At 45.7% G+C, this 19,300-nt stretch overlaps 1 protein-coding gene across 11 annotated transcripts in view; it reads left to right on the top strand.

Annotated features, from left to right (window-relative positions):
- The first annotated feature begins 6,848 nt into the window (after positions 1–6,848).
- The window catches only part of LOC126526313 (uncharacterized), a 253,101-nt gene continuing 240,649 nt past the window's right edge, over positions 6,849–19,300 (top strand). For 3 of the 11 annotated variants that reach the window (XR_011896005.1, XR_011896004.1, XR_011896003.1), the window contains exon 1: positions 7,245–7,446. The gene's annotated coding sequence lies outside the window, so the exon portion shown is untranslated. Of the gene's footprint in view, positions 7,447–19,300 lie in introns of all 11 variants that reach the window. The other 8 variants (XR_011896009.1, XR_011896007.1, XR_011896010.1 and 5 more) reach the window with 8 other exon arrangements.

Genomic DNA, 19,300 nt, shown 5'->3' with positions numbered 1-19,300 from the left:
TGTTGAAAGATTGGCCAGTAGCTCGAAAAAGACGAAATTGCTACCAACAATCATTACCTACTAAACGTTTGGCATTTCTGTGCGTGTGACCTATAAATTTTGAAGCAATTCAAACTAGAAATATTGAGGATATTCTGAGCATTTGGGTACACCCTGGGGGGTATATTTCGGCATGTCGTCGACGAGAGACTCCTTGAGCGTTGACTATGCCAGTAAGCCGACACCAATTGACGTTGGAAAAGAATTCGTGTAGACCAACGTAGTCACCGCTGTTTAAAACAAAGCGAGGGTATTTGGTAATAGCGGAGGAGGTGCGGTGCCTAAGCGCGGACACAAAGGCGGCTATTTCTAGTGGTAAATAAAACTTGCCAGGAAGCACAAGAGGAATGTCAGAATGGGACACCTGTAAATTCTGTGAATTTGTTAGGCAAGAGTATAAGACGTTAGTACAACAATTAGTGATCGAGCTATACAGCTGAATTGTACTAAAGGCTAGAAATGTTAACAATAAACTGCATTTTTTTCACAGCATAATGGTTACTGTGAGAAGGTAGAAGCGTGCGCCAATCAATGCCTGGTGTGGTAAAATTGACCAGGACCAGTAGGCTGCATTCCTCGTGGGAGCATAGTACGCATTCAATTGATGCGATGAATTCATGAGAGATTATAGGAGACCCATTCTTTGATACATAAAAGGATCCAGTGAGCAATCGCTCGGTATGATCTAGGCGGATGTGAACCCATTTAGATTCCTGGATGGATTGAATATTCGTACTCAAAACACCAGTGAATACACCGTCGCGTGTCTTTTCGGGAGGGGCTCCACTACAGTCTCAGTCACTGAAGACAGTATATAAGTTGGAAAAAATGTAGTCATTGTGTGTCAGTGCACAACCATGTTTTTGTATTTACAATTACGAAAAAGAGCAAGAAAATGAATTGGCGTACAATTAATGGGCCCTAGTAAGAACGCCGCCAGCATATTTATAAAGAAATGTCCACATCATATGGCAGTGTGAAGGTGAGATGACTTATGTGAAGAACGCAGCATATCGTCATGAGGCACCCCACATATGACTTGAAGAGGCAGCCACATTCATATGTCATTCATGTGCCAGAAAGCTTCATTGTCAACGGATATGTGAACAGACGAAGACGGTTCGTATTTTGTCTTAAACTGCCGGCAAGAGGGTAGAAAGGTATTCGTAGATTCAAGGTGTTACGTGTAGTGGCCAGATGTTGTATGGTGCTCAGCCTGTAGATGAAGTTGTCTTCAGGGCTGCAGTTGATGCAAAAATTTGTAATAATAATAATAATAATAATAATAATAATAATAATAATAATAATAATAATAATAATAATAATAATAATAATAATGATAATAAGGTCTCAGTGTTAGCCCACGCATACAGACAAAAAAATGTGCAGAGGGATTTCAGGGTGAGGTTAACATCTGTGCACCATTTAGAAAAAGGACGCAGTCAGACAGCAGGAGGCAAAAGTAACCAACTGCAGTATTAATTTCCTTAAAGATGTTGATTTCATCGTGATATAGGAGGAATGAAGAATTCCGCAAAGCGGAAAGAACATACTTATTAAATATATTTCCGACGATTACGCTACTTTCTAATGTGGAATTTGAGCGCAGCTCCTCAGCTGTTCCGGCTTTTCGATATATTGAGGTAAAAGTTCTAGCAAGACATGCACATACAGTTACAGACAACTTTCGCTCTGGGCCTCTGCTCGGGCAGCTCGTTTAGGAGCAGCGGCAGACGAAGTACTTTTACTGGTTGCCTCACTCATATTTCAGAAAGAACTGACTGAGAATAAAGTATTTATATAGGCAGACGGATTATATTATAATATAAACCGTCTGTCAGCCTCGGACAATCCGTCTTGTGCGGAAAAGTTTGCACCAGCCGCCGCAAACGGAGCGTAGCTTGGCGCAACTGCCTCGCTCATCGGGAGATCGCCGGAGGCAGTGCGTAGGCGCGTAGGAACGTTGCGCGGCGAAGTGATGGCAGCGACTGACGGACGCCGCTGACGCTGCTGGCGGATGAACTGAAGGTGGCTCCATAGAGTGACATATTAAACGTAAAGAGTGGACACTCCCATAAGCGCCTGCTACCAACTTTGGCTCTTGGCGCGCCTAGCGGAATCGGCGAAATGCACCAGTCTCCAAGATGGCCGCCGCACTCTGCCGAATCTCGGAGGCTTCGATTTCAGTTTCGCTTTTCTTACGTTCGATGCATCGGGTAGTTTCATGCAGTCGTTTGCGTCGCTGTTCATATTTTGCAACGACCAGCGCACGAAACTGCGCGTGTCTTTACGCACACAATTTCAACACTACAACAATTGCAGCAAGTGATAATGAGGCAGTACAGCTTTATTGTGTGAAATATGGTTCAAAGGCGTTCTGGAATTTAGTTCAGTGCAATGAAGGTGCATACACACATGAAATACCTGCACAATATTTTATTCGTGCAGAACAATAAGCAAGACAGCATACACAAGATTATACACGAAGATATATATCTTGAAGACAGCAAGCCATAAGAAAACGAATTATTGGCATTGTGGGACTAAATTGTTGCACAAGCAGAACAACACAATCGAGTAATGTTACACATGTCCGGATAATGAATAAGAACACATATACAGTAAATCTACCACAAACAAGGAGAATGCATTTGAAGTGATAATAGGCTATAAAAATAAAATAGGCTATAGGAAAATAAAAAAGATGGAGAAATGAGACCTTCTCCTGTATCTGTAGCAAAAAGTACCAAAATAAGATGAGTCGCTTGACAAGAGAAAGGGACACACATCGAACCCTTTTCATGTAAGTAATGAGAAGCTAAATGCAACTACAGTTTGCCTGAAATGATTGTAGCTGTACAGTTCACCGAAGCTTTCGTCCACAGCAGTCACTAAGCACGCATATCAGACAAACAGTACGATCGTGTACAGACACAATGTGCTACAAATAGAAAAACCTGCGGCGTGTAGGCCTACGTAGTTCTCACCTCCTTAGCAATAATAAAGTGAAAAAAGTGGCGCACAGATTAGCTTTATCATATTACGCTGAAATAACGTAAAATTTCTTGCAATTTTTAGCTCGTGTTGCAAAAACTTTTGCATGAGGTATGGTTGCCCTATCATTACACATCATTACTGGCTGTCACAAAATGGCCGGTATCGCCACAGCAAGACAATAAGGGTGGAATTTTTGTGAAGAGTCAGGAGAAAATAACGGAATAGAAAGGGTGAGGAAAACACAAGGCACAAGTAACATCTCAAGTCTGGCAGGCAACTTTTTAACTTAATAGAAAGTCTACAAGCACATTGGGTTCTCTGATTAGGTACTTAACTTTGACGACGCAGATGTATACCAAATAGGCTGTTGCATGCACTGTGGACACTTAATGCCGAACTGCACCTCCGCCGCGGGGTGGCCCGGCATTGCACTGTCTTCGGGATCGGCCCACGTATAGGGAGTGCTTAACGCCTGCTTCACTTTCGTCACGGGGCGGCCCGGCATTGCCCTACCTTCGGGATCGGCCCACGACCTAACTGCAGTGGTCATATAGGGAGTGCCTCCAAAGAAGCATGCAGGAGCAGAATGGGGGCGAAATCTGAATACACCCATGTACATAGATTTAGGAGTATGTTACAGAACAGCAGGTGGTCAAAATTTCCGGAGTCCTGAACTATCGCGTGCCTCATAATGAGAAAGTGGTTTTGGCACGTAAAACCCTATAATTTAAATAATTTTAATTTACCGATTACTTAGATTCATTGCTTTAGCTACAATGTAGCCTAAAGTTAACTTATAAACGCTATTCACTCATACAGATCATTGACCCTTACATCGGTAACATACTAGATACCAATGCAAGTGGTTAAATTAAGGCTGCAAGCATGGACAAAATATACTGGCATACTGGGAGACCATCATAATGACTTCAGAATAGGTAGGCGTCTAGACAACTTATTTGTTCATACTTAGTGTACTGAGATATAGCTTGTTTAAACATGACAACGTTGACCACAATATTCTCTGTGACATTTTGGAAGTGACAGGCTTAGGCAACGACTGCATGCATCTTTTCATGGATATTTACCAAGAAACAGCCATTTGCGTTGAATGGGATGGGATGAGGAGCCAGGACAATGTTGATATCACCAGAGGACTGAGACAGGGATGACCTTTATCGCCGCTGTTGTACATGGTAAAGATAAAAAGGGAGCTAGAATGAGTCAATATCGTGTTTAATTGTTAATACAAACAGGCAGGCACGTTAGCAGACCGTCAGCCTCCGGGTTCGTTTTACACGGATGACATTGCGTGGCTTGTGGATATGGGATATGTGACCTCTGGATAATATCTGTTGGCAGGAGGATGAGAATTTAAGATTTAAGTTTGGAGTTCAAGATCAGGTTTTATGGCACTCAATGAAAATATAAACAGGCAGTGTCAGTACAGGACAAGGAATTACCTTGGGTTTACAAATAGAAATAAATTGGTGTATTATAACCGAAGGCAAAAGAAAACTCATTCCCTTCCACTCTGTAAAGAAGGATGACCAGCGCAATAGTGTGTGTTGGGCCCTTAATGCCGAACTGCACCTCCGCCGCGGGGTGGCCCGGCATTGCACTGTGTTCGGGATCGGCCCACGTATAGGGAGTGCTTAACGCCTGCTTCACTTTCGTCACGGGGCGGCCCGGCATTGCCCTACCTTCGGGATCGGCCCACGTATGGGGAGTGCTTAACGCCTGCTGCACTTTCACCGCGGGGCGGCCCGGCATTGCACTGTCTTCGGGATCGGTCCACGTATAGGGAGTGCTTAACGCCTGCTTCACTTTCGCCACGGGGCGGCCCGGCATTCCACCCTCTTCGGGATCGACCCACGTATGGGGTGTGTGTAACGCCTGCTTCACTTTCACCGCGGGGCGCCTCGACATTGCACTATATTTGTATCGGCGCACGTATGGGGATTGCTAACGCCTGCTTCAGCTCCAGAATAAAAACAGGAACAGCGCAACACAGGACGAGCGAGTAAGCAATGTTGAGCGAGTAAACTCCTGTGTTGTGCTGTTCCTGTTTTTATTCTAAAGATGAACAAACCAGCCCCATTGAACACACTGCTTCACCTCCGCCGCGGATCGGCCCGGCATTGCACTATCTTCGGGATCGGCCCATGTATGGGGAGTGCTTAACGCCTGCTTCACTTTCGCCACGGGGCGGCCCGGCATTGCACTATCTTCGGGATGGAACCACGTATGCGGATTGCTAACGCCTGCTTCACCTCCGCCGCGGGTCAGCCCGGCATTGCACAATCCTCGGGATCGGCCCATGTATGGGGAGTGCTTAACGTCTCTTTGAACTCCTCCGCGGATCGGGCCGGTATTGCATTATCTCCGGAATTGGCACACGCAAACACGAAAATTACCTTGGAAAGTAGATGTATACAACGTCGCTGTAATATTTATATTTTAACAGAGAGCACGAACAACAACACAAATGGAAGAAAAATGCTGGCAGACAGGAACACGGCGCGCTAAGGGGAAACAGTAGGTACGCTTTGCACAGGTTACGTAGAAAGGTGTAGTGGTTCCATCATTACACTTGGAAATGCGATTGTTAGCTTAAAATCATGGGTAACATTGGGACTCCATGGCAACCATAGGTCTATGCGACGCCTCAAATTTGGCGTTCACGGTAAATAATAGATATCAAGATAACATGCAGATATGGGAGGGACAAGTGTTGAAATGAAGGAAGGTCAAAGTGAAACAAATTCAGAAGAAAGGCTGAGTATAATGAAAGCAGCTGAATGGGTTTCGAGAGTGTTCATGTATTTTTACAGGAAGGATACTGATTGACCGTGGAGGAAAAGAACTCCTAAGCTTCCCATTAACTATTCGACTGGTATCGTAAACAAATGAGAACAATGAACCGAAATGCAAAGGCACAAAGGCTAATGCAATTTTGTGGGTGGCGGCAATGGGAAAAAAACCTGCTATGAGTGACTGCCTAAGAGATAAACTTTAAATGAGGAAATAAATATTTATTGGTAACTCAAAGGGAAGCTGTTTAAGCTTCAAAGCGAAATCAGGATGCCACGAGGTACACGCGGGGTACACAAAGGAAGAAGAAGCATAGACTTGATGCGGTAAGGCTACGGAAACGACAGAACATGTTTTATTACAATGTGAACGTATACGCCCATCTGGCGGTTTATTTTCCACTAGCCTTCTTGAAGCCTTTTGGCTCAGAGATAGCAGGAAGAAAGTAAACATTTCCGCAATACAGATTACTAAAAGGCGATTGAAAATTCGTAATCGTAAAGTATGCGTACCACGAACAACGGAAGGGTACAAAAACATAGTTACGAGCAGTGTTCCACAAAGCTTGATACTGGGAGCTCCTTGTGTATATTTATTTTTTAATTAAAAAAATAGATATGTAATCGAATAGCCAAAACAAGAACAAGAGCTTGGTTGCGTAACCAACTACCTCGGTTCAGAAGTGACACTCATAGCATGCATGCATGCATGCATGCATCCGTCCGTCCATCCGTCCGTCAGCCCGTCCGTCCGTCCATCCGTCCGTCCGTCCGTCCGCCCGTCCGTCCGTCCGTCCGTCCGTCCATCCGTCCATCCATCCATCCATCCATCCATCCATCCATCCATCCATCCATCCATCCATCCATCCATCCATCCATCCATCTATCCATCCATCCATCCATCCATCCATCCATCCATCCATCCATTGATCTGCAAGCCCGTACGTCTGTCCGTTTAAAGTCAGCAGTCGAGACAGGCAACATATGTTTAGAATATTGGTGAAGGAAAAAACAGGGAAAATTTTGATTCTACATGATCAGCTAGGAGTGCATGTAGCGGCACAATCTAGATAGAAAAGTTTCGAGGAGGCCAATGAAAATTAAGGAGAGGTATATAAATATGGCAGAATTAAAAGCGTATTCAACATACCTTATTAACCTTAACAGGTTAGCGGACCATTTGTCGCCGCCCTAATTCGACAGGGATGCCACTAAATTCTGATCATCATCAGCCTAAAGTAACCGTTATTTTATGTAGAAGGCACTCCTGTAGAAAAAAAAAAGAAGAAAACTCGTAGCAGCTATACTGCATGAATTGCGAAGCCATTTTTTTTTACTTTTGGTTGAAAGAAAACAATGGTCTATTGTCCTCGTGATGGCGCCTATGTGGTTGAGTGGCCCTTTTTTCTAAGCAATGCGAATCTACAGTAGTCAATGTGATCATTGTGGAAAGAAACGGCCCACATGTTAACTGAAAACAGATAGCTGTGTTGACGTAGAAGCTCGAAGCAGATATTTCTAAATTTAGGCACGTATTCCGGGACATATATTTTACTTCTTGAGCGCCAGAGCACGGAATATGCAAGGGAATATACAGGTGAGAAGAGAATGTTGCTTTTATTATGTCGTAGAAATTAATCTGTGGTATATTAGATGTAATTTAGAGCCACTGGTAATATTTTGGTATATAGCGTTTCAGCACGTAAATGTGAACATGTTGCTTAAGAGTTTGTAAATTTTATAGTTCACAGCACGAACGACGCGGCGGAGGTTATTGGTTGTCCCTGTGTGGTTTTCGCGTTGCAGTAGCTCGTTAACCAGCCAATACTTTCCTTAATATTCAGGATTAATATGAGAAAAGTATTAAAGTTATGACGGTCACACATAATATAGCTTTCTTTTTCGAAGTATACAAAGAAGGGGAAATTCAAAAATATTGCTGGAGACCGATCGATACATGAATGAACAGGAGGTTTGGCAGAGAGATGAAGACAACGATGAGGTCCCTTGTACGTGGGCTGGATCAGACATCTTATCTTGCCCTAGCTTTCTTTGTAAATATTTTGTAACTATATCTTTTGCCTACATCTCGCCTCCATTAAAATTTGGTGGCAGTGATGGACACGTCATGCCTTGGAACGGAACTCGGCAGAAACTGTCTTGTTGGATATCTGTCTGCAATAGGGGAAGGCGCGGCGCAAGCATCAGCGCCCGCCACTTCAACCGTCGTGCTTGTGCAACCCCGGGATTCTGGCACTTTCTGCGGTTCCGGTGAAGCGGACGTTGAAGACTTGTTGGCTTAGTACGAATGCGTGAATGCTAACAACCGATGGGACCCTATCCTGATGTTGTAAATTATTATTTTCTACCTCAAAGGCACTGCAAAACTATGGTTCGATAAGCACGAAGGGGAGTTTGGGAGCTCGGACACCCGCAAAGAAAAACTACGAGACTTGCTTGGGAAGCCGGTTGGCCAGAAGATAAACTAGAAATAAAAAGATGATCGCATCACGTGAAGAGACCACGCGTACATTGAAAACATCTCATCGATATGTCGACAGGCCGATGGCCAGATGCCGGAGGACGACAAGATTGGGCATATCTTGAAAGGGATCGCCGACGATGGCTTCATCCTTTTAATGTGCAAAAATTTATCTACAGTCGACGCGGTTACAAAGAGTGGTGGCGCTTAATTATTTCAGCAGGCTAAAAGCTGGTGCATTGGCCATGCGTTTGCCCATCTGCCCAACATGGTGGCAACGTCCTCTTGCTGAGACAACGCGGCAGCACAGCCGTCAGTTCCACCCGGCCAGCTGACACGGTTTATTCCCCGCGAACTTGAGGCCATGACCCCTGCCCAAGTTCACGTAGGTGAGGAGCTCGATTACTGCTTCATTCGTCCAAGCCATTGTCCGGCAGCAGCTCGCAACATGGGCATCCACTCTGTGTGCACAGTGGCAAGCCTAACACAAACTTTATCGCGACCGCCCTCATACTATCGAGAACAGCGATTCGCCGCGTGTTCCCGCGATCATGCTTTCTGGAGAACCCCTGACGAGCTACCGATATGCTTTACTTGTCACCGTATCGGCCACGTCGCCCGTTACTGCGGCACCGGATGGTCCCCGCTGCCTCGAAAGCCGTCTACCCCGTACCTCCGTCCGGACAGCAACCGGGCCCCCCTTCAACCCAGTCATAATATCGCAATGCCAATGATCCTACAAGGATGAATAGTCGATCCGCGTCGCCACCTGGTCACCAGTAACGCTCGCCTCCAAGCCGTCGCTCGTCATCTCGCTCACCGCAGACTCGCCGCCCGTCGTCCCTTTTAGCCTTGCCCGTGCATATCCCCTTCAGTCATGGATTATGTTCGACTGTCTATAAATGTGTAAAATTTACATAATATTATGCCAAGGTGCTGGAGGCTCCATAGAAAGCAAGTCAAGGCGGAACGAGAATGATTGTGCATTTCATAGAGAGCTACGATAATTACATAGTAATTATATATTCATGTATTGTGCAGCCAGTAATGGTACGTCTCTTCATTAAAAATATTAAATCACCCGCTCGAGGTACATGCACAGGGTAATTATTCGGCACAAGCATTGGAACAAGGGAAAAACATATTTAGAAATTACTACCGAAACACCCTACTTCAAACGTCCGTCAAACATGATAGTACCTTCACTAAAGCAGTCGTCTAAAGCGATAAATGTCTCTCAGAAGTGAAGTGGGTGTACTTTAGGAATGTTCAATTTACTGAATGTTCGACGTTCGTTGTCTATTCCTTGCAACCACGGCACAGTAATGGGAAAAGTAAGTCGCGTCCACAAACGTGTACGCCGTGACTGAAGCGGATATAAGGAAAACTCCAGAAAGGGGTCGACAATATAATTACAAGAGACGTAATCGAACCTTCGTTTAGCCCGTGCACCTCCTCTGTCGTTCTCGTGAAAATGAAGGACAGCTGGAGTTTCTGCATTGATTATTGAAGTTTGAACAAAGTAACCAATAAAGACGTCTATACATTGCCTCCCATCGATGATGCCCTCGAGTGCCTTCACAGAACCCAATATTTTTCGCCCGTAGACCTTCGGTCCTGCTATTGGCAGATTTCAGTCGACCCTATGAACTGCGAAAAAACTTCATTTATTATACCGATGGCCTGTACCAATTCAAGGTCATGCCGTTTGGACTGCGTAATGCCTCAGCAACTTTCGAACGTATGATGGACTGTCTTATGCGGGGAAATAAGTGGTCCATCAGTTTATGCTATTTAGACTATGTGATTGTCTATTCGCTTACGTTCGACAGCCACTTCAACTGTTTATCGGCCGTTCTTGCCGTCTTCGGTCGAGCCAATCTTCAGTTGAACTCTGCCAAGTGCCGTTTCGGGCGGCGCCAGTTAACTATGGTCGGTCACCTTGTCAATGTTGCCGGTGTTCGGGACCCCGACAAGGTGCTAGCAGTGTAGGAATTTCCCCTCTTGTGTTCAGGCAAAGACGCCCGGAGTTTCGTAGGATTATGTTCCTACTTGCGTCGCTTTGCCCGAAACTTCGCGGATATTGCGTGCTCTCTCACTGACCTCTCGATCAAAGGCGTTCCTTTCATGTGGAGACGCGAACAAGCAGCTTCGCTCTCTGCCATCATCCGTCTGCTGGCTACACCTCAATACTGGCTCATTTTTACCCCTCATCCGCTACAGAACTTCGCACCATTGCCTGCGCACCGTTGTCATAAACAGGCACGGCAAGAATCGTGTCATCGCGTATGCCAGCCGCCTTCTTTCATCGTCCGAACGGTACTTTTGCATCACTGAACACAAGATATTGGCTTTAGAGCTTATTTGTTTTAGAGTTATTTAGAGCTTATTTGTTTGGCCAAATTTTTTCTGCGATTACAGACCATAATGCCCTCTGTTGGGTTTCCTCGCTCAAGGATCCGGCTGGACGTCTCGGCTGCTGCGCACTACGGTGCCAAGAATACTCGTTTGTTGTGCATTACAAATCCGGTTAATTGCACCAAGACGCAGATTGCTTGTCACACCACCCAGTCGATGCTCCCGACCTCATTGACACTGACTCCTGCGTACTGTACAACCTTGATCTGGATGATATCCCCTTCGTACAGCCACGAGACTCGTCTTTACGGCTTATCATTGGCTGTCTAATCTCTACATCACCAGACCATTCTGTTCGCCTGTTTGAGCTACACGACAACGTTCTGTATCATCGTAGTCTCACGTCAGATGCTCCAGAGCTTCTGCTTGTCCTACCTCGCTATCTGCGCTCCAGCGTTCTTCACCACCTTCATGACGTACCAACTGCCGGTCATCTCGTTGTCTCGCGTACATACACCCAAACACGGCGTCGGTTTTCACGGCTTGGCATGTACCGTTCTGTGCATCGCTGCGCACTTCTTGTGAATGCTACCAGCGCCGCGAGTGCCCTTCAGCGCTGCTTTTAGGCAAGCTCTATCATATTGATATCCGCGCAGAGCCATTCTTCCGCGTGTACCTTCACCTTTTAGGCCCTTTCCCACTTCCATCTTTTCTCCTCAGCGACGACATTTCACATCATAACGCTCCTCAGCAGCTCCTCACCGATCGCGGAAGGTACTTCCTCTCACGCGTGGTAGATGACATCCTTCGCGCCTGCTCCGCTGAACATAGGCTCACCACCGCTTTTCATGACAGTCGAATGGACTGACCGAGCGCCTGAACCGAAGAACGCTGAGATTCTGGCTATGTATATTTCACCTGATCACAGTGACTGGGATACAACGTTACCATTAAGCCTGCTGAATACGCCAGTAACGGCGTTGGTCGAGCCCGCGCAGCTTGTCAACCTGCCCACGACCAACTGTGTGCTTCGGAAGACATCCGAGAATCCCGTTATGACAGCCAACGTAGAAGTGTGCACCTCACACCTCGCTCTCTGGTCCTACAATGGTCGCCATGCCGCTGCTTTGCCTTATCAGAGAAGCTGCTCCTACGTTACACCGGGCCCTACAAGGTGCTGCGTCAACTCGGTGACGTAAATTACCAGGGTATACTTCTGGGCCCTGCATTTTCCACCTCCTCGTTACCAACTGATGTTCGTCACGTTTCCCAGCTGAAGACATATTGGCTTTCTAGCTCTTCACCTTCGTAAGAAGCGCCAGGACGGTGCATCCGCCACCGGAGGGTGATGTCAGGGATCGAATGATGTATGGATGAACGCAAGGTTTGGCTGAGCGATGAACACGACGATGAGATCGGTCGAAAGTGGTCCGGATCAGACATATTCTCTTTCTGTCGCTTTCTTTGTAAATATTTTGTATATATATTATTGGCCTACATCTTGCCTACATCACAATATGATTACGTTACGTTGGCGGCGCGAACGCCTGTTCTCATGCATGGATATTTCAAACAGGCGAAGCGTTCACGCTGCCCACTCGTTCATGCCTTCAACAAAGAAGCAACTATACCCCACATCACATATGAAGTCGTGTCTTTGCGTAAGAAGAAATGAATACATTGCTAGCGTGCAACAAATGTCTGTGCTTGCGCGCTAATACTTTACAGAGTGAGAATAGATGCAAAGTAAGGCAGGGAGGTCGACCAGAGGTAGTTTCGGTTTCCTCTTTCGCGACCTCTTTCACAAACCTTTTTCACGCCGACATGGGTCACTGTATGATGCTGGACTGGGCAGGTACCGCTGTTCAATGAAACCACTTTACAGTGACTGGAAGCACTGGTACGTGGCAATCGATCTGTGCTGGTCCTCATTTTGATACCCTCTTTGATAGTGCTCTTTGATACAAACTGAGATCGCTGAGTATGTATCAGTAGGTGTGTGCTGCTGTTCAGTGAAAGTCTTTGATGCCCGCTCGTACAAATCAGTGTGTACAATTGGAAATATGTCGCTCACAATGACGGCGAATTGCTCCCATGCTGCACGGAATCTAACCAACATAACAGGGGTTCCTCAAGGACAGCACCCGATGCATTAGGAGCCTGCGCCACAACTGCAATAGGTATCTGCTGCTTTTCATGAACGCCTGTCACTCCAACGCTTTAGCCAGCCACGCCACAAATGTATGTGCCACTCTTCAACAAACTTGTCGCCATCTGGGGTCACTTACTATTGTGCCACTGTATATGTAGCAATCGAGGGAACAACTCCCAGCGTTCGCACGCACCGGCTCGCGATGCTGCTCGTGTAAGAGGCCGCGCGCGGACTTATTGCCAGTGCCACTAGATGGCGCAACTCGTCTAATACAATATGCGCGGGAGAGGAGCCTGTTTCCGAATGATGCGTTTCTCAGCGTCCGTACGAACCACCGTGTCGTGTATTTCGGAGCGCACAAGCAAGCTTCGCGGCGGCAGCGTTAGATGGCGCCGAGTGTTCTTAGGGAAGCGCGAAAGAGAAGTCCCGCTTAAGTACGCGCTTTATACGTAACTCGATTCCATGATACCAATGCCTTGCGTAACTATATTGATTCACTACCAGCGCATTACTTCCGAGAATTAGAGTGAGATGGGTTCTGCCGCAATTCTTTTATTTAGACATTGTTCAATACCTCCAAAAATAAAACCAAGGTGTAGCACTGTCATCGGCGGACACTTACCAATATGATTAGTTCCCGGAAGGTTTTAGTTGACGCGCTCTTGTTTAGTTGCATGGACAACCAGTCTCATCACCATTTGTCCCAGTTTATTTTGTACATTTGGCCCTTAATTCTAGCGTATACATGTATAGTCGTTGTTGCAACACACGACTACGTCAGCTACGCTTTGTTGCGTCATCTTTGGTCTTTTCGGTAAAACGTACTCAGCCGAATAAGTGCGGCGGTGCAAGGCACTATTACCTACAGCGACCAGAATACGTACTGTGCTGATGTTCTATGGCTTTAGCTATATGACGTTGCGTCCCATCGTACTTTTTTGATGCTTTAGCAATCTTCAGTTACTTCGTCAAGACGGCAAGTTGGGCCAGTTGGTTAGGATTCAATTCATTCTGGGGTTCATAACATCAGAAAACAAGATACGGACAATAATAAGAAAGTAAAAACGACGCGGTCTTTGCGAGGGTTATCTATTTATGTTGGTATCTTGGTGTCTCTAATTGTCTTTTTAGCTTTTTCAAGCGAACCTGAGTCAGTGGGTAGTCCGTGGTCGAACAGTTAGTGCTATTGGGCTGCTGTGTGGATGTAACAGGATCCTAAACCAACCGCAGCCCAACTTGGGTGACTAGGTATGAGACAATGTGTACACGTGTGCAGCTCTTAAAGGAAACTCTTTCACGGTATCATGGCACGACATGACGCCGACGCAACGACGTCAGTGTAAGACGCGAAACCGGGTAGCTACCGCTGTTCAAACTTTGAAGCCGACTTTAAGCACTGGGTAGTGCCACTTTGTCCTTGCTAGGCTTCAATGAACCTCTTTGATGCCAACATACGTAGTTACCCAAGTTGGCGTCAAATACATTCATTGAAAAGCATCAAATACTTACTCACACATACTGAATGGCCCTAGTTGGCAGCAAGTAGGTTCACTGAAGACCAGCACGGACCGAGCGGCTCATACCCAGCGTTTCAAGTCGGCGCCAAAGAGTTCATTTGAACAGAGGTGCCTACCCAGTCCTGCAGTTATATATGACCTGAAAAGGGCTCCACTGGCAATTTAGTTGTTACATTGCCGCAAACCACGGAGAAAGGCGGGAACATTACTTGTCAATTTTGAAGTCTAGGGGCCAAGCTTATGCAGGAGAGGCTCGTGGGAAATAGATCCCCTCCCTGAGATGGTCAACAGGTAATTTTCAGCCCTTATCATGGCTAGAGTGAGGGATGGCATAGCGGAGATGCTGTTGCCTAGTGGAAAAAAGACAGGGTCGGTTTATCGTAGTGAGGTCGTCATTAGTCACAACTTCAAACTAAATACAGCCTTAAATAGGCGGGCAACCACGCACGACCCATGACGTAAGAGTCGACGCGCAATCGGACACATAAGGAAAAGGGGGTGACGTCAAAGGAGATTGCCATGTAGAAGCAAGCTAGCTGTTCGTTCTCCTTTCTAATCTCTTTCTTTTTGTTGTTACAACTGCAACAACATCCCGGTTTGTTTGACGGCATCTGTCATGCTGCTTGTAGTCATGTCGCCTATATGTACATGTGTTTGAAGGTTACTATTTGGTAGCTGCGTACAATTTCATCAAGAATTTTCTTGAAAACATACCTTATCAATCTTAAAGAGACGCAGAAATAATGTCAAAGTACTTCCACATCCATTTCAAACAGTGATTGCAGGAACGTAAAGTTCCAGAAAATTGGAAAGTGAGATGGTTGAACTCACCGCACTAAAGTTGGACGAAACACTGCGGTAGAAACTACCATCCCATTTAAATACTTTTGACTGCTCGTAAATTGTTGGAACATATAACATATAAGCATATGTCTAAACTTCTTGAAGGGCACAAAGTTCTTGCCGCACAACAACAGTTATTTTGAGTCCGTTTTTAACCCAACCACTAAATTCGCAGAGACAATTAACTTCTATGCGAAACGGTTAAATATACATAATAAAAGGCACGAAATATTTTAGGATTTCGATAAGCCTTGGATAAAGTTTCACAATGATAACTAGTGCAGAAATAAACTGCAAAGTGAGGCATTAGAAAATAATAGTGTGGATTTCAGCAGACGTTGCAGAGTGAAAACACGTTCTTGTTTTTCCAGCATTGCGTTTCGGGTAAAAGTTTAGTGTAATCGTTCCGTGCAGGGCTCTGAGCTTGGGCTACTGTTCTTATATACTGTGATGGCCCACTTATATGGGGGCAAAGGTTCGTGTGCTCAATGGTTCGGTTGGTTCTCTTAGGCGGAGCCTCCGAAAACCCATTTGAGGACAAAGCCGTTGGTTTGAACACACACACAAAGACTTTTAATCAAACTAGAAGGAGGCATAAAGCAAATAGAAAGAAATAGAAAGCATGCCTAAAATAAACACTCAAGAAGACATTGCGGCGAAGAACACACATAGGGCTTGCATGAGGTTAACGAGTGCGTGAGTCCGGGCTTGCCACGAGGGCGCGGACGCGTCACAGTCTCGACGCGGCGACGCGGCGACAAGCTGGCGAAAAGAGTGGTGCCGGTCTCACCATAGGTCGCGGTGTAAGCTGACCGACCGGGCGACCGGAGCGCGCCAGCTCTGGCTAGGCGAGGTAAAGTAGGCGGCTTGGTGGCGCGAGTAGACGGCGTCGGCGATCTGGCCGGGCAGCTGGCGTAGAACTCGGGCCCGTAGCCCGACTGTTCTCGTCTCGCCCACTGGCGCAAAAGCTCGAACGCCGGCGTCGAGCAGCAGGCGGCACGGCAGACGGGGTGGCGTTCTGGCCGGGCAGCTGGAGGTAGAACTCGGGCCCGAAGCCCGACTGTTCTCGTCCTGCCCACTGGCGCAAAAGCTCACCGGCCTCGAGGAGCTGACGGCACGCTCAGGTAGACGGGCGACGCACAGGAACAGGTTGGCAGGAGGCCCCGGTCGGGTGAAGTCCTGGTGGGCTCGGGTCCGGAACCCGACGGCCCGTCTTCAACGCCCGCTCCGGTGGTTGACCTCCTCCTGCCGTGGTTTCCTGGGACTCTCCTGGCGTCTCCCCGGCGTCTCTCTGCGTGTCCTCTTGCGTGTCCCCTCCTTCTGCCAGCGCACCACGCTTTTTCTTGTGGTCTGGCCGATTTGGCATTCTCGGATTGGCTGTCCGACGCCCCGTGGTCTTTTCTAATTGGTTGCTTTTTTCTTTTTTGTTGTCTTTCCTGCGCCGCGCGTTCTCGTGCCGGACGCTCTTCGTCGTCGTTGTTTTCCTTCTTCCACCTCGGCGCGTGTGCACTCAGCGTCGTCTGCTCTCGACCGTCCCGATCACCGCACCACGTCGTGCACCACACATCACATATACATAAAAGGTATCGCTGATGAGGTCCCTGCTAAAATTAAGCTATACGTCGATGGCTGCGTTCTATACAGTGAACTTAATAATGTATCCAGTCGACAGCTCTGAAAACGTGTTTGAAGACAGCCATCGCATGGTGAAAAATGGGAACGCTCTTAAACCTTAAAATATAGTATCAAATGAGAATTACTCCTAAGGTAGCTCGTAAGTTCAATCAATACAACATCAAGAGCACGTTTTTGTCGAAGTGACAGTGTATAAATAGTTTACACCTTGCATAACACGCGACCTCGGCTAGAACAAGCGCCTTGATCACGTTACAGTTACCACACACCATAAGCTATTCATCATTCGTAGGACACTTACGTTATCTACTGGAGCAGTTCACCTCTTTTTGTATCAATTCGTTATTCTACCGATGTTTTCCTACACAGTGATAACACGGTTTCCGCAAGAAAAACAACAATGAGGTCCTTCACATTGCATAACGGTATTTACAACGAGAACTACCAAGTCGAGAAACACAGACACTATCTTCAACAAAGGCTTCATTGTAAGCAGGTGCACATACTTGTGATTCCCCGTCGATTCGAAGTCGACTCTTGGTGACTCCACGAATGTATGAATGTCATTTAGATCCGCTTAACACAAATTCTCTAAGCTCACTGAGACGCTTTCCTGTGTGCTAAAGTATTCCATCTCGTGCTGTGGCGTTTCCTCTTGTCTTCCAGTTTAGCTGTCATTATTTTCGTTTAACTGAGCCCGCTTGCCTTCTTCTTCATGTCATACTCACGTGGCATGACCAAAAATATTTTTTTAGTTTCGAGATCTTTTCATTTTAGAGCGATGTAGGTGCAATCTCACTTGTGACCGAGCTTGGCTCGTTCGGCCAGACCATAAAATTTTCATCACTCCACAGCAGCGGCGAAGCTGAAAGAGCCAAGTTTCTTTGATATTTTCCTAAGGTGCTTGATTCATACCTGCACATCGCTACCTGAAAACCTGTACCGTTAAGAGGACATATTTTTTCTTTTATTTCGAAAATATCTATCTGTCGTAATCTTTAAGATTGCACGGACTGCTCTCTTTCCTAGTAATATTATTCGTGAATTTTTTTTATAGAGCTGCCATTCTTTTCTATTCGCGATCCTAAAAGATAGCCGTCGGGAAAACATTGAATCGGCTGTTCTTTACTTATTTGCATAACTTTAGTCCTGATAAAATTTTGAGAAGGTGCAGCTGTTTCGCTTTTTTTTTTTTACCTTAAGGATGAAGATATTTAAGCCGTTTGCACTTCCTGCTGCTATAGTAGCGTAGTCGGCATATCGTAAATTTGTTGGCTTATTTCCTGAAATTTTCTATTCTACATCACTCTCTTTCAAATCAGTCTTTGAGTACAGGTATTCTGCGTATAAACTAAATAAACTTAGCGACAGAATCAAACCTTGCCTGACACCTTTTCGGAACTCGGACCAGTCAGCGCTTGCAACATTCATATTAAAAAGCTATTTGTGTCTCGTGTGAAGGTTCCTTAGTGAAGTTATGTTGCTTTCAAGAATTCGTATTTTCCTAAGATAAACAACGAGCTTGGAGCGGTCAACTGGATCAAGTGCTTTGCTGTAGTGGATGAAACAGAAGTACAAAAGTTTCGGTATTCTTTTAAAGTTTCCATCTGTAACTCACGTTCGCGGTGTGGATCCAGGACACTGCTTGCTGTGAACTTTTTTTAACTACTTGTGCTATTGCAATCTCACTTTCCAAATATGGCTGTACCTTTCTATCTGTTATTTAGAGGACTACATTAGCTACTTGAAGAAAATAAGGCAATTGCTTTGCAGTCTGAACATTTTCTTGCATCTCTTCCAACCTAATGGTGAATCTGCTGTGCACAAAATTTCTTAACATAAATACGTGAAGACTTTTGTAGATTATGCTTCAGTCTGCTCAACAATATCAAGACGGATGGTATCTGGTCAGCTTGCTTTCTCTTCAGGTAATTGCTACAAAGCAGATTAGATTTCGTCCTCTAAAACTGTTGGTTCTAGCTCATATTGAATATCTACGCAGTACTCTTCCTCCAACTCTTTCTTTAGAAGCAAATTTTCTGTGTATCGCTTTCATTTTTTCTCTATATTTTTCAACATTGTCAGATGCTTACCTTGCTTGTTAATGGCTGCATTATATTTAGGTTGAAATACACATGTAACTTTGTTAACTTTGTTGAACAGGTCTCTTCTCCCTTTCGAATTGCCTTCCTCGACTTGTTTATAATGTGCTATTAACCATTCCTCGCTCTAGATATTGTTTCTTTTTGACACTTGGCAATTTGTGTTCTTGGATATGCAGCGTCACCCTTCACTTTAGCCATCCACGTTTGTTGTGCTCTGTTAGCTGCTTTCCCTGAGAGCAACGAAGTTTTCCTTCTTTTTTTCCTTTCTAAAAATATATCCTTCCGCTTCCTTGGCAAATCTTTTTCATATCGTTCCAGCCCTCGGCTAGCACCAGGTTAACAAGATCCAAATCATTAAA

This window comes from Dermacentor andersoni, chromosome 8 (genome assembly GCF_023375885.2).
Source record: "Dermacentor andersoni chromosome 8, qqDerAnde1_hic_scaffold, whole genome shotgun sequence".
Classification (NCBI taxonomy): domain Eukaryota; kingdom Metazoa; phylum Arthropoda; class Arachnida; order Ixodida; family Ixodidae; genus Dermacentor; species Dermacentor andersoni.
The sequence above is the reverse complement of the archived record's forward strand: the minus strand, read 5'-3'. Positions and strand labels throughout refer to the sequence as shown.